Genomic DNA, 15,327 nt, shown 5'->3' on the forward strand with positions numbered 1-15,327 from the left:
GTGCAAGTAGCGGTGTCTATTTTGGCGTGGGGCAGCGTCCTCAGGGATACCAAGGTTGCGTCGTGAAGCGGGGCGATGCGGATTGTGGTGCCCACAGGTCGCGGTACGAGCAGCGGTTCGGTGGTGGCGTCAGCAGGTGTCATCGTTGAGACCAGGGTCGCTGTGCGGCATTTCGACGGTGCCCTCTGTGGTGCCTTCAGGACACAGAGTCGGCAGTGGCGTCGTAGACGGTGTCAGATTACCTTTTCTTCTGTTACAGCACAAAGCACACAGTTTCCAGTGCTGAAGGCAGAAGAACTTGAAGTCTTTGCGGTTCCTGAGACTTCTTGAATAGGGGGCAAGCTCTACCTCAGGCTCTTGGATGAACTCACAAGAATAGATTGCAGAAAGTCCAGTCCAGTCCTTTCACTGCCCAGGACAGAAGCAGCCACTGCAGGCCAACACAGCAAAACACACAGCAAAGTGGTAGTTCCACCTCACAGTTTTTCCAGCTCTTCTTCTTGGCAATCTTCTTGGTCCAAAAGAGTTCTAAAGTTCAGGGTTGTGGACCACACTTTTTATAGCCCAAAACCATTTGTCCTCGCAGGCAGAGAGTGTCTGTGCACAGCCAGAACCAGTTCTGTCCTCTCTAGTGAAGTTTCCTAGCAGGAGGTGGAGACAGCATTATCAAAGGCAGACAGGGCCTATTCAGGTGCAATGGAAATCTCCTCCCACCACTCTAAATACAGACCGGGCATATTCAGGTGCTAGTGACAACCCCGCCCCCCCCCCCCCACTAGTCTGAATGCAACCCAGGTCTATTCAGCCCATCCCTGACCCATCTAGACTCTCTAGAGCCACGGCTCCTACCCAGTCCCTGTCACCCGAAAGCCAGACAGTTAATACACATCCTAGCAGATGCACACTGGATGGATGAGCAAGAAAATACCTACTTTCTAAAAAGTCAACATGGCAGTCTCAGACTGCACACAGGCTCTGCAGTGGCAGGCCAGAGTTACATTTACAGGCTTTGTGTGTGGGTGGCACAATCCAGTGTTGCAGCCGACTAACAGTAGTTGATTTTCAGGCCCTGGTACACTCAGTGCATTTTACTAGGGACTGACAGGTAAACTAAATATGCCAATCATGGAAACACCAATCCATAACACAGTTTACAACAGGAGCACTTGCACTTTACCACTGAAGAGCAGTGAGAAAAGTGCGCAGAGACACTAAGTCAGCAAAAACAGAGTCAAAACCGGAAGGTCAGAAACGCCAAAAGATGCCAAGTCTAACATACGGTAACTCCAATGTTATCGTATGGGAAAGGTAGGACTGGCAATAGTGAAAAAAATCTATCAAAGAGTTTTTCAATACCAGGATATGCAAAACAAAAAGGTACATGTCCAACTTTTTTAATACACTGCTCCCTGCCCTCTGGCCTGTCCAGGGCCTCATCTAGGGGTGACTTATATGTATCAAAAAGGAAGGTTTCGGCCAGGTACAAGGTTTCCTTTTTTACAGGTCAAAATGACAGGTTTACTGGTTAAAATCGCAGTTTCAAACTACACACACAGGCTGCAATGGCAGACCTGAGTAATGCTTGAATGGCAACTTAAGTGTGTGGCACAATCAGTGCTGCAGGCACACTAGCAGCATTTAGTTTACATGCTCTTTATATAGATAGTGCCACTTTACTAGGTACTTAAAAGTAAATTAAGTATGACAATTGGGTATGAGCCAATTCTACCATGTTTTAGGGAGACAAAACAAGAACTTTAGCACTGGTTAGCGGTGGTAAAGTGCGCTGAGTCCCAAGGCTAGAAAAAATTACCTCAGTAAAGAGACGGGTTAAAGGCAAAAAGTTAGGGGAAAACCACTCCAAGGCTACCAGGTCTAACAAATACAATTGCTCTAAATAACATGTTATTGGGCTTCATTTATTATTTTAAAGTCATTCTGAGTATAGGTAGATCATGCTAGTTCACGCATCGGGGATGCATAGAAAGTCATTGATGTTTGGCACATTTCCATCACAAATGTTAGACGTAGTAGGCTTATGCCACATGCCTTCCATTGTTATGATTGTTAAATGTGCATGTATATCTGTGTCACCCTCACACCGTTATTACAGAGACATTATGATTGTATTTGTTCCTGCCTTGAGCGGTATGCGCAGAAGTCCTTCTTCCAATTAAGGGTCCATTTCAGGTGTAGGAGTGAGTTTATTTTTAAACATACACTTTAAAAGCTGCACATGGACTCTTTCAAAACAATGTATTCTTTGATATAGTGAACCGCCATTTATCAATAATCTTCATTACTGAGTTCTACTCTTCTCTGTTACAGTCCAGGTTTCCCATCCATCCCAACATGGTACTGAATCACAAAATAGGTTTTGTCTATAAAAAAAAGGCATTTGTTGGTTGTAAACACTGTGGGGCAGATTTACATCATATCAGCAGGGATGCGCCAGTTATTGTGCGCCATGCCTCCGCCACCATGGATGCGCCACATTTACAATGCGGCGCACCATGGGGCAAAAACAAAAGTGGCGCATTGCTGGAGTCGCGTCGCAAGAGTGACACAGCTCCAGCAATGCCCTGGGGGGCCCTATTGTTAGAATGCTGCGTCAATCCTTACGCCTGCTTCAAGCAGGCGCAGGGTTTTGACGCAGCATGGGCCCAAAAGTGACTGAGTGAAATCTTGTAGATTTCACTCAGCCACTATTAGGAAGCGTTCCTGCACCGGAACACCCTCCCCTGCGCAGGAACGCCTCCTTCTGGCGCAGAGCTTTACAAGGTGACGCATCTCCCAGATGCGTCACGTTGTAAGTACCCCGCACCATGGCGCACCTTCTGCGCCGCCGCTGCGTCACAAAAGTGACGCAACGGCAGCTTAAAAGCGGCGCAAGCGGCTTGTAAATCTGCCCCTCTGATTTTGCAAATCGCAGGCTTTGCAAACAGACAAAGGATTTGTACATATGGCAATAGATTTCCAAAATAGTGCCTCTACTAATGACCTTTTGAATCACGCTACATTTGTAAGAGTAGATCATACCGAGAATAAGAATCTGCAAATAATATTTATCCATAACCAGCTGCCCCTTCCTAACATCTCGGCCTCATAGTCAATTTTACGAAGGCTAACTTTTATTCGGACCATTTATATTAAAATATCTGATTTCGCGGGCATCCTACCTCTTCGCCCTCCACCATTAGGCCTTCACCTATCAGAGAAAACGCACCAGGAACCCCCCGTATGTCAGGAAAAGTTAGTGTGATCAAACAGGTTTCTAGCCCAATTTAGGTAGAGGGTATATTCCGTTAGAAAGTTCAAAATTATGATTTGTGTATTTTTTGAACATTTTAAAAAATGTGAGAAACAAAAGAGTGAGAGCCCTCAGAAACCACAAAGGCAGTGTCAGGAAGACAAAAATATTGCTAAAATTCTGCTAGGCACATTAAGGACTGACTTCAATGAAAACTGTGCACAAAAACAGTTCTAAAACTAATATATAAAACTATATTTATCATTACATTATAATCACATACACCTTATAAGTCATATACACCCACATATACCTTATAAATTATATACACAAAGAGATAAACAAGACATAAACCACAAATGTCATTAACACATAAAATAGGTTTTTGTATTTACTGGTAGATTTGTTATGGGGGGAGATTTGCTCAGTTTGCACTGAAGTCAGTCCTTAACCTGCCTAGTGGAATTTTATTGTCACTTTATATACATTGTGACAATACAAATGATAGTTATCGATGTAAAAATAAACGCATATTTTTCATGGACAATTTGTGACTACCTTAATTGAACATTGCACATTCGCAGAACCCAAGAATTCATGTAAAATGCAAATTAGTGTGATTCGTTCATGGTTGGTTAGCCGCGGTTTCATACACATTGCCAGGTTAAAGCAGTGTTGAAAGATGTATTCAATTTAGGGGTTAAAAGTAAAAAGTAAAAAAAGAAGGATCTTGGTGTGCAAGAAGGTGCTTGGATTAGCCTGCAGGGTTGCTGTTTGCCAAAGTGTAATGACAAAGCAAGATCCCTCGTGCAGTATATGATACGATATAACAGACCTGCCAACTCAAATGGAATTACTCTTTGTCAGTTTCTTTCACATGGTCACCCAGTAAGGATTCGATTTTACACACACAATGGCAGACATTGCGAGTTGAAACCTTCACAGAGAGCCTGTTTTCAACTCATTGTGTAAAGTCTGAGTTCATTGGGGCTTTGCTACCCCCTGCACCCCACATGACATTAGGAGCCGCCTTGTAAGAATCTGTGTTTAGGTCGAGCCTAGAGTCTGCGCACATGCACTCCTCTTCGAGGCATGCTGTATTCACTCTGTGGAGATTGAATACGACCACTGCTTTTTTATTGGTTGCTTTGTCTGCCTTTACAAATTGCATTGCTTTTGTTGGTACAATGTGAACATTTGTCCCGCCTTGTGGCTGTTTGTTACTGCCCTGGCTACGGGCCCTGCTACATGGATACTTTCACTAGTAACCATGTGTTTTGTTTGAAAGCACTACTTTTTCTTAGCCCTCTCTTCCCTGCTCTACCAGTGCACAGCACTGCTTTCAGTTCACTTAGGGCCCGATGTTGGTGGCCATTACCGGTCGGTAACGGCCGAATTCGGCCGTTACCGACCGGTAAATGGGTCATTGAGATGTAGGGGACCTTTTTTACAGAATTGGTAAATTTACTGAATCGGTAAATTTACCGATTCTGTAAAATACCGAATCGGTAATTTTACCGATTCGGTAAATCTCACATGTAGGTGGCACTGCAAACACTGCCACAGGCCTTTAGGAGTCGGTATTTTACCACCCAATTCAATTGGGTGGTAAAATACCGAATCCAGGTGTGCATGCACATCTGTGCATGCACACTTGTGCCATGTGACACACAGACATGCCCTTAGGGCATGTATGTGTGCCACATGGCACACATACCTGTAATTGGGGTGCCAGAGGGTGTCAAAGTGACACCCCCCGCACCCTTGCAATATTCGGTATTTACCGATTTGGTCAATACCGATTCGGTAATGCCCATTGATTCCTATGGGCTTCAATGCCCATAGGAATAAATGGGCATTACCGATTCGGTATTTACCGAATCGGTAAATACCGATTCCTTCCAATTCGGTAATTATAAAAATAAAATTACCTACATCTGCCCTCCTCTTTTTTACCACTTCTTAAATACCGATTCGGTATGAATCGGTATTTAGGAAGTGGTAAAAAAGATTTACCTACATCGGGCCCCAAATCTCCCCGTGCCACCCTCCCCACAACACCTCCCAACCCTCACAGCTTCTTTTCTTTAGCCCTCTACTCGCCGGCACAAAGCGCTGATTTCACTTGCAGCTTCTTTTTGTTAGCTCTCTGCTTCCCAGTGCACAGAACTGATTTCACTTCACTTATCTCCCCATGCCTCCCACACCCCCCCCACAGCACCTCCCACCCCTCGCAGCTTCTTTTCTTTAGCCTTCTGCTCACCTGCGCATGAAGCTGCTTCTTTGGTTAATGTCACACACACAAAACTCAGGTAGCTCATTTTTCCTCATTTGCTAGGTTACCTCTTCGAATATGGTATTTACAGGGATCAAACACAGCTTTTTATACACTTGTTTCTTGTTTTTAAGAGACTGTGCCACAAATTATCTTTTGTTCCGTCTTTTACACTTCATTAGTTTTCTCTTCAGTTAGCTACATGCAGTTTTGTTTTTAAACTCAATTTACAAATGACTGTTCTCTGTTCAGTCATTTAATTAAAATTCACTGTTTTATGGCCATTTCAACATGGACAGTTATTAGAGGTTTACTCATGTGGCTTTCGGTGTGTTCATCTTTTTCCATTTTTGTTTACATAGAAATGTCCCTTCAACATCTCACGTAAGATGAGTTTGTTTATTTACTTGAAATACCTTTTCAACTTTCATGGTACGTGATCAAGTTGACCACATTTACAAGGCAGATATGATCTCATAGCTTCAGAGTTTGTCTATTACTCAGTGTTCACTTGCAGGATCAGCGTCAGATCCCCACCATTGGAAGCAGGAGTATCGAGGGCATCAGGTTTTGGCTCCTCCACTGCTACACTGCTCCATCTTGTTTTAGGCATTGTGTAAGACCCTACCTCAGGAAACAGTGTCACACTGAGCCACTTTTCTGCTGAAGCAAACATGCTGAGAGCAGGGAGATAATCTTAACAAAAGCCATTGCTGTTTGGTATGATAAAAAGGTAAACGTTTGTGTCTTTTGTTAAACTAAATGGGGCATTGTTTCTGAGAGCATTGAGCCAATGTAATTACTTGAAGCTGGTTGCTATTCTTGGCTTTTGTAAGGCGCTATGGCTAAGTGGATTCTGCGGTTACTTTTACCAGAACTTGTTTAGTGTTTTACCTTGGTTTTTTAGGCACATTTCTGAATTTGGATGCATGGAAGTGTATGTTTGTGTTTGGCTCTGTTGCTCTTGGAAATAAAATTAACGTTAGAGCACGCCCTACCCCTAAATAATAACCCCCCTGTGTCTGTCTCCCGTCCTGCCAAGAGCATGTAAGCATACGGTATTCTCCTAACGGGTGCATGCTTGTTATTCACATGCAAGAGACTTAAAGCTTGTGTGCATCATCACTGCCAATTGCTTTCAAGGTGCCCCAGCACTGACTCAAGAGCATATGAAACAAAAACATCCCACAAGGTCCGTCTTCATAATAATAATGAACAAACCAATGTGTTTACGTGCATGCGTACTTCATTGAGTCTCCTCCCCCCTCCCCCTAACTTAGCTAGTCCTTATTGATTTTGACATATAATCCTGGGGATTCGGATTAGCTTACCTAGTCCTCACTCTCTCGTTTGATTTGGCGCCGTCTTCATAATAGACATGGGTTGCAGCCTTTTTTATGTTATTTCTTTTTTTAATACAGTTGGTCAAATATACAAAATCTCTTCTTAATTATATATAAAGTAACAGAAAGACTTATAACACTGATTATAACTTTATAACACACTGTACAGCAGCTACATTATGCTACAACATAGCTTAAACACATTGGCAAAGCCAATAGCTCTCGCTAAACACTTCTAAGATCCCAAAGGCGAGACCTATTGGCTATGCGAATGCTTGTTTTTTAGGTGGTTAGAGTGCCTCTCGGGCAGCAATTTGCACAAATGTCCGCTCCTCTCCATGGTCCCGACACCTCAGAAGCACTTGAATAAGCAATGGCTTTAGGCCTCACCCCCTTTCCAGAACACGCCCATTCCAAGTTCTCTCCTCTCACGCGGTGAGTGTTTTTGGAGTTGCACCTGTCTGATATAAATACCAGCTTGTTCTTGACATGCAATGCAAGATGGTTGATGGTCATGAACTCAGGCATCATCTCTGCCTCTGCATCTATGCCTCTCCAGCTTTCCTGCGAAATAAAATAGCAATTCAAATATTATTCTTTTTGCATTTTGGAAGCAAGCCTTTGGAAGCTAACTCAAACTCAACTTGAGATTGCATAAGTGCTCAAGTATTTCAAAGGGTGCTTTAAGAATCTAGATTTAAAAATATGTATTTACTGTTAATGTTCCTCTGTTAATGGGGTTCTTTCTGATTCCCTCTCTACCAGCCCCTTCATCCCCACTCGTCCTTTCTCACCTCCAATTTCGACCCCTCTATGCCGCTGGCCGACATTGAATGCAACCAATAAGGTTTATGATGGTGTTGGAGCAGACTCCAAAAAACAAATAACCTCTCATAAATTCACAACACCACACACATAAAGACAATTTATACAAATATACTTTTTGATAAAAAATGCATACAAACCTCAGAAAAAAGTAACAGCTGACGTATCTGTTATTCATTTGGACCCCGAACAGTTGGAGGAAAAAAACCTCCTAGATTCTTGGCGTTGGGAGCAGGAAGTGAGGAGAGCCATACATTGGTGGTGCTGCAAATAGAAGAACATTTGTTTTATCTGAATTCAACACAAGAGGATTGCTTTTCATCCTAGAGACAGGCATGGAATCTTCCAACTGAGAGAACAAATGGGATCATTACGATGGCGGACGGACTGCAGTCCGTCCGCCATCATGGTGGTGAACGGGACCGTCAGCAATACATGCGGGGGTTCCGCACACCAAATCAGGATGCAACCGCCACCATGGCGGTCACATTTATCATTTCAACATTGCGGCGGGTGCTCCTAAGAGCAGCACCGGCCGCGATGTTGAAATAGCATGTTGGGCATTTCACTGCACTACGTGGCAGGCACCACACGGTGCCTGCCACTTGGTGCAGTGAAATGTAGGGGGCTACCATGGGCAACCCCCCAGTGCACCCACACCTGCTCCCAACACAAGAGGGGCCTGCAATGGGCCCATGAAACTAATCTCCACCAGCCTTTCAATGGCAGTTTACCCACCACTGAAAGGCTGGCTGGATACAGCATTGTGATTTGGCAGACGGTGCCTGCTAGGAACCACCACCATTTCATGGATGCAGGCCACTCCACCAGGCAATTGCAATGATTGTCTGTGGCGGACGGTCTTTGCATCTGCGCGGTCCGCACGCCATTGTAATGTGGCGGGAAAAATCGCGGTCCGATTGCGGAAGGACCACCACCGCATGGCTGGCGGTGGCGGTCCTTCCACACTCGTAATCCGCCCCATAGTCGGGTTGAAGGGCAATCTGAGTATCTTTGGCAAAGGTAGCCAATGTGAGACCATGTGACTCGCTAAGCCATGCCAACTGTGCCACGTAGCTATTGAAGAGAATCGGACTGAGGAAAGATCCCTTTGGGGAACTCTGATGCCATGGCTAGAAATAAAAACTGGACCAAAGCTAATTTTGTAGTATGTTTTGATACAACGTCCTCTTCACTATTAACTCCCAGAGTCCAAACGTTAGAGTCAGTCATAAAAATAAAACAAATGGCGACACCTTTTCAGTTCTGATACATGGTTGCATTAATAACACCATCATAAACCGTGAAACAAAATAGAAAAAAAGGGTCAAGGCAGTAAGATACTGCACTTGCCAAAAATTATTAAGCAAAGTTTAAATGTCTATAGGTGCAGAGAAAGAATATCGAGGAAGAAATATCAAATTGCATACATTTTGTGGTAAAAATATCGTGGGTCAGGAATATTGACAGAAAAATCCTCGTGGTCAAGAATATCGATATTAGGTAAGTAATATCGATTTCAAAAATATTGAAGTGTTTAATATCGTTGGTAAAAATATAGGGGCTGATTATGATGGAGGTGAAACCTCCACCAGCAGGCTAGCCGTGACAGTTTCACCGCCATCGCCAAGCACTTCCCTGCCTGCCATATTAAGATGGCAGGCAGTATGCTGGCAGACGCAAAGTCTGCCCGCCACAGGTCCGCCACAGGCAATCATCCCGATTGCCTGGCGGCCCCAACCAGCATGCGATGAAGGTAGCGGTGCCGTCTGCCAAATTATGATGCTGCTGAAAACCAACCTTTCCATGGTGGTGAAACCGCAATGGAAAGGCTGGTGGAGATTGGATTTGGGGGCCCGTTGCGGGCCCCAATTGTGTTGGGGGAAGTGGTTGTGCACTGGGGGGTACCCATGGAACCCCCCTACATTTCCCTGCACCCGGTGGCAGGCACCGCGTGGTGCCTGCCACGTTGTGCAGGAAAAAGCACAGCATGCTTTTTTAGCATTGCGGAGGGTGCTGCAGCCAGCAGCACCTGTCGCAATGCTAAACTTGCAGTATGTGACCGCCACAGTGGCGGTCGCATCGTAATCGGGGATGTGTAACTGCCGCCTTACAGGCGGGCCGTCCCAGTCCCTGCATCGATGGCGGATGGACTCAAGTCGGTCCACCATCGTAATCAGCTCCATAGTTAACAATATCAATTTTTTATTAATGTTATGTATTTTAGTATATATTTTATATGTGTATGATGTTTGTTTTTTGTATAAGAATGTTTTGTATTTTTATAATATGTGTTAAAATGTTAGTAGTTATTAATTTTTTTTAAATTTAATTTACCATTTTTAGTTCTGTAGTGGGTTGTGGGTATTTATGGGAATAGGGTGGGAAGTAATTTAATTATATAAAATGTATTAATTATTTATGGGAGTTATTATTTTTGGTTTATTTGAAATTAGTGTTTTAGTTCCGTAGTGGGTTGTGAGTTTATAGGGGAATAGGGCGGGAAGTAATTTAATTGTATACAATGTATTGAATAATTCTTATTTATTAATATTTGTTTAATTGTGATGTTATAGTGTTTAATGTATGTGCAAATTAATGTATTAGTAATTGTTTAATAATTAGTTGTTAATTAATTTAAACAAAGTATTAGTAATTAATTATGGTCATTGTGCACTTAATTTTAGGTGTGTGTTGTAGTGTGGATAGGTGTAAATGGTGTGAAGGGTGGGAAGTAATTTATTTTTTATTGATGAATTCTTAATTAGTTGTTAATTACTTTTAAATATTTAACTAGTAATTAATGATGGTAATTGTGTAATTAATTTTAGGTGTGTGTTGTGTTTATAGGTTTACATGGTGGTAAGGGTAGGAAGTAATTTATTTTTAATTGATGAATTATTAATTATTTGTTAATTCATTTAAATTAATTAATTAGTAATTAATTATGGTAATTGTGTAATTAATTTAAGGTGTGTGTTGTGTTTATAGGTGTACATGATGGGAAGTAATTTATTTTTTATTGATGAATTCTTAATTATTTGTTAATTAATTTTAATTCATTAATTAGTAATTAATTATGGTAATTGTGTAATTAATTTTAGGTATGTGTTGTGGTGTTGATAGGCATAAATGGTGTGAAGTTTGGGAAGTAATTGTATTTATCGATGAATTATTAATTATTGTTAACTAATTTAAATACATTAATTAGTCATTATTTATGGTAATTGTGTAATTAATTTTAGGTGTGTGTTGTGGATATTATAGTGTTAGAGAATGTATACTAAATGAATGTTTATTATCTTTTTTTATTAATAATATATTTTAAATTCTTTATTAATTATGTTAATTATGTGGGGAGGAGCTACGTGCCTGAACAAGATGGCTGCGTGAGCTCTCGGCCCCACCGAGACTGTCCTCCAGCCCCAATATCCTGTTGAGTATTCTGCCCTCCGAGCTCGCATATTGAAGTCGGAAGGTGCGCGGTGCACCCGGCGCCAACTCTGGCTCTCCGAGGACGTCGAGAGCTGGAGATACAGCCAGCACAGACTTGGGCCTGCTCCTGGCCTGAGACCGGGGACTGGAGTCCGGGAGCGGCGGCCGTGCAGTTTAACAACAGCGGGGATCTGGACTGGAATTCACCGGTCGGGTCCCCCCATCCGTGGAGGACATCGCGAGTGGCGGCGGCGATGGAGACGCTGCAGAGGTACTTATAGAGAAGCGCCCCCCCCCTCCTCGCGTTGGCATACAGCTGCTGCCGGGCGAGCTCCAGAGACCAACGGGACTGCCGCAAAGGTGATAGCGGCATAGATCGTCTGCAAGGCATGGGACAGAAACAGGGGTGAGCCGGGGATCGAGATTTGTTCCCACCCCCCCTCCCCTCCATTTACACCAGAGACGCGGAGACTGCAGGGGTGTACACGTCCGCACTGGGGCCAGGAGAACTGAGAGGGCCTGGTTGGCAGCCGGCCGCAAGTTGGTGCGGGCGAATCAAGAGGAGAGTCGAGGAGAGTGGACCCTCGAGCTGGGACGAAGCCCCGTGCAGAGGAGCGGTGGAGGGTCGAGTGTGGGGTTGATCCAGCGGTGCAGCAGGTGGACAAAGGGGGCAAGGGAGTGTTGGTCCCGTGCTGGTGCGGTTGGGTGCTTGGGAACCCCCCGACGAATCTCGCGCAGACTATTCTCGGTGGCCGGGCGGTCACGCTGAATGGCCCAGAGCGGAAACCGTCTGACGTTTCCTGCTGCCTAACCTTGGACTAACACCGGTGCCCTTAGAGAGCGGTGCTGACAATGGCAACCAAGCCGGGTGGTGAGAGACACTCCCCCAGGGTAGCGAAAGGGCCGAAGCAAATACAGACCAATAAGTTGGACCGATACACGATGCCAAGGGGGTTCCCCGTCTGACTCGAGGCCCTCCACTGCAGCGGGGGGGATCCCTCGGGCCCGGCGGCGGAATTAACGCTACATGATGTCATGGCGGCCTTAGACGGGGTCACGTCTTCCCTAGGACAGCAAATGGAGATGCTGGACACTAAGCTGGACACGGTATCAATAGAAGTTAATCTCATATGAGCAGACCTTACCAAAGTAAATGAAAAGGTCAAGTCTCTGGATATCAAGACGGCCAGTCTGGTGGACGACCTGGCGCAGTTGCAGCAAGAAATGAGTGAGCTCAAATCTTCCCACGAAATGGCTGAGCATAAGCTGGATGAGGAAGGGCTTGGCACAATAATATCGGCATCTTACGAGTGCCTGAAAAATCTTAAGGCCCGGCCCGACTTGTTTGTTGAAGACCTTATCCTCACGCATCTCAAGCCCAAGGAACTAGGTACATTTTTCACCATTGAGCATGCCCACAGGGTCCCGGGGGGGAGACCGAGGCCCGGTGCCCCCATGCGTCCTATGATCGCCAGGGTCCTGAATTTTAGGGACAGAGACACTATCCTGCAGGTTGCTAGGACTTAGGGCCCCCTACAGTATGAGAACGCCACCCTCTCCTTCTTTCCTGACTTCACGCAGGCGGTGCAGAAGCAACAACAAAGCTTTCTTGTGGTCAAGAAGAAACTAAGGGACAGGGGGTTTAAATATGCCATGATGTTCCCAGCACATCTGAGGGTAGAGGCTGACCGAAGGGCATGGTTCTTTGCTAACCCGGGCATTTTGTCTGACTGGATCGATAGCCGTCCCCCCAATGGATCTGGATCTCGAGGTTGAGGTGGTGAACAAGCAACCGGGGGAACAAGAATAGGTCCGGCACCTATCCTCATGGACTGTATGTACATTGTAAGGTATTTGGAGATGGCAGCACCATCGGCTGTCACCCTCTTCTCAGGGTAAACTGAACTGTAATTTGTCATGTGAGCTCGGAGGGACAATTGTGTTTTAAGATGTGGGTTGAGGGGGTGGGAACGCAATGCCGGTCTCTCTCCACCTTACTACCTTTAGTAGCATAGTAGTTGTTGTGTGTAGGGTGACAGACACTTTGCTAGTTGGGGATGGGCGAAAGCCATGTGCAGGGGTGCAGGGAGTGGGGAGGGGGATAGGGGTTGTGTTGAATTTTGTCTTTACGTTTGCATTGTTTGGTTATTTGTTTTCTTTGACACTAAGGAGCAGCAAAGCAGTACAAAAGGGGGTGGTGGTGGACGGAGCATCTGAACCAATCAAACACTCACACCCAGTCAACAGATCTGGGTTTAATCCATCACAGTTCTTTAGCCCACTCTGCCACCCCAGTTAGACATGGCCATATGCAAATCAGTCTGACCCTGTGACTCATGGGAACAGTCCAGCCCGAAGTGCCAAGTCATGCCTTCCCTGGACCGTAAACAAGCTTCCTAGGACCGGTTTCTGGCATTTCAGCCGTCTTCAGCCAGGCTTGCTTGAATCGAGTGGCAAAGTGAGCAAGGGACTCATGTCTGAGCATACCCTGCCAACTTATGGCGAACAAAGCGGTACAAAAGGCGGTGGTGATGGGCGGAGCATCTGAACCAATCAAACACTCACACCCAGTCAACAGATCTGGGTTTAATCCATCACCGTTCTTTAGCCCACTCTGCCACCCCAGTTCAGACATGGCCATATGCAAATCAGTCTGACCCTGTGCCTCATGGGAACAGTCCAGCCCGAACTGCCAAGCCATGCCTTCCCTGGACCGGAAACAAGCTTCCTAGGACCGGTTTCTGGCATTTCAGCCGTCTTCAGGTAGGCTTGCTTGAATCCAGTTGCAAAGAGAGCAAAGGACTCACATCTGAGCATACCCTGCGAACTTATGGCGAACAAAGCGGTACAAACGGGGGTGGTGATGGACGGAGCCTCTGAACCAATCAAACACTCACACCCAGTCAACAGACCTGGGTTTAATCCATTACCGTTCTTTAGCCCACTCTGCCACCCCAGTTGAGACATGGCCATATACAAATCAGTCTGACCCTGTGCCTCTAAGGAGCAGCAAAGCAGGGCTGGACACTCTACTACGGGGGCGGGATGTCACTTGATAGAAGAAGATCAGGGGTCAAGGTGCTTAGCTGGAATGTGAATGGGCTGGGGGATAAACTGAAGCGGGCATGGTCATCCAATTCATTAGGAGACATGCTCCTGGCATGATCCTTTTACATTAAACCCATCTGATTGGGAACAAATGTATGGCACTGCATAGACTCGTCGTTCACACGGGTTTCACCTCAGTGCCTGTGGGGTTGGCGTACTGATTAAGAACCCATTTCCCTTCACGATACAGAACACGTGGACAGATAAGCGGGGGAGGTATGTCGGAATGTATTTGTTTCGATATACATCCCCCCAGTCCTACAGGCGGACACATTCAAGGACCTCAGGGGGTTTCTCATGCTTCTGGTGGGTATTCTAGTGCTGTAGGGTGACTTTAACGCTGTTATGTCCAGGGAGCAAGATCGACATCACCCACAGGCGCTTCAGCCAGGTCTGATGTGGCTTCCTGAGTTTGTGGACACTGAGGTTTGGTGGATGGATGGCCAATGCATAGGAAAGCACAGTATACGCACGTGTCGGGAGCTTACCACAGTTTGTCTAGAATCGACTATATCCTGGTCCCGGGGGTTTAGGCCCACACTATTCGTGAAATTCATCACTTGGGGCAGGGGATCTCTGATCACTCCCCCATGTGTCTCCAAATGGAATGGGAATATGCAAACATGGGTAGAGTCGCCCCCATTAATCGGTGGTATTTGAAGGACCCCCAGACCCGCAGGAATTTAGTCAAGGCCACAGACCATTCTTTCCAGGAGAATAGGGATTCAGTGGAGTCCACCCAGACACTATGGGAGGCTTACAAAGCGGTGGTCCGAGGGGATGTTTTGTCCTTGATAGCTGGGAAAAAGATAGAGATGGGGGCTGAACTTGAAAAAGCGGAGGAGGAAGTGGTGAAAGCTGAGGAGGCATTGACCTGGGTAAACACCCCAGAGGGCCTACACATTGTGCGGCTAAAGCAGGATGAGTTTCTCGGTATTGCTAGAGAGATAGCCAGGGCACAGAGCAGAGAGGTTCAGGGCAGAATTTATGAACTCTGTGATAAGGCGGGAAGGCTGATAGCGTGGCTGGACAGGCAGGAATAGGCGTCCCGAGTAGTGCCTGAGGTGGAGGGGCCGGGATCTGTTCTGGTC

At 45.6% G+C, this 15,327-nt stretch overlaps 1 long non-coding RNA gene across 1 annotated transcript in view; it reads right to left on the reverse strand.

Moving 5' to 3' along the window:
- Window positions 1-7,190: 7,190 nt before the first annotated feature.
- Window positions 7,191-15,327, reverse strand: part of LOC144782697 (uncharacterized) — a 61,450-nt gene continuing 53,313 nt past the window's right edge. The window contains exons 2-3 of the long non-coding RNA XR_013601212.1: window positions 7,834-7,957; window positions 7,191-7,432 (exon numbers count right to left, since the gene is read on the reverse strand). This is a non-coding gene — a long non-coding RNA (uncharacterized LOC144782697). The remainder of the gene's footprint in view (window positions 7,433-7,833; window positions 7,958-15,327) is intronic.

Source organism: Lissotriton helveticus, chromosome 9 (assembly GCF_964261635.1).
Source record: "Lissotriton helveticus chromosome 9, aLisHel1.1, whole genome shotgun sequence".
NCBI lineage: Eukaryota > Metazoa > Chordata > Amphibia > Caudata > Salamandridae > Lissotriton > Lissotriton helveticus.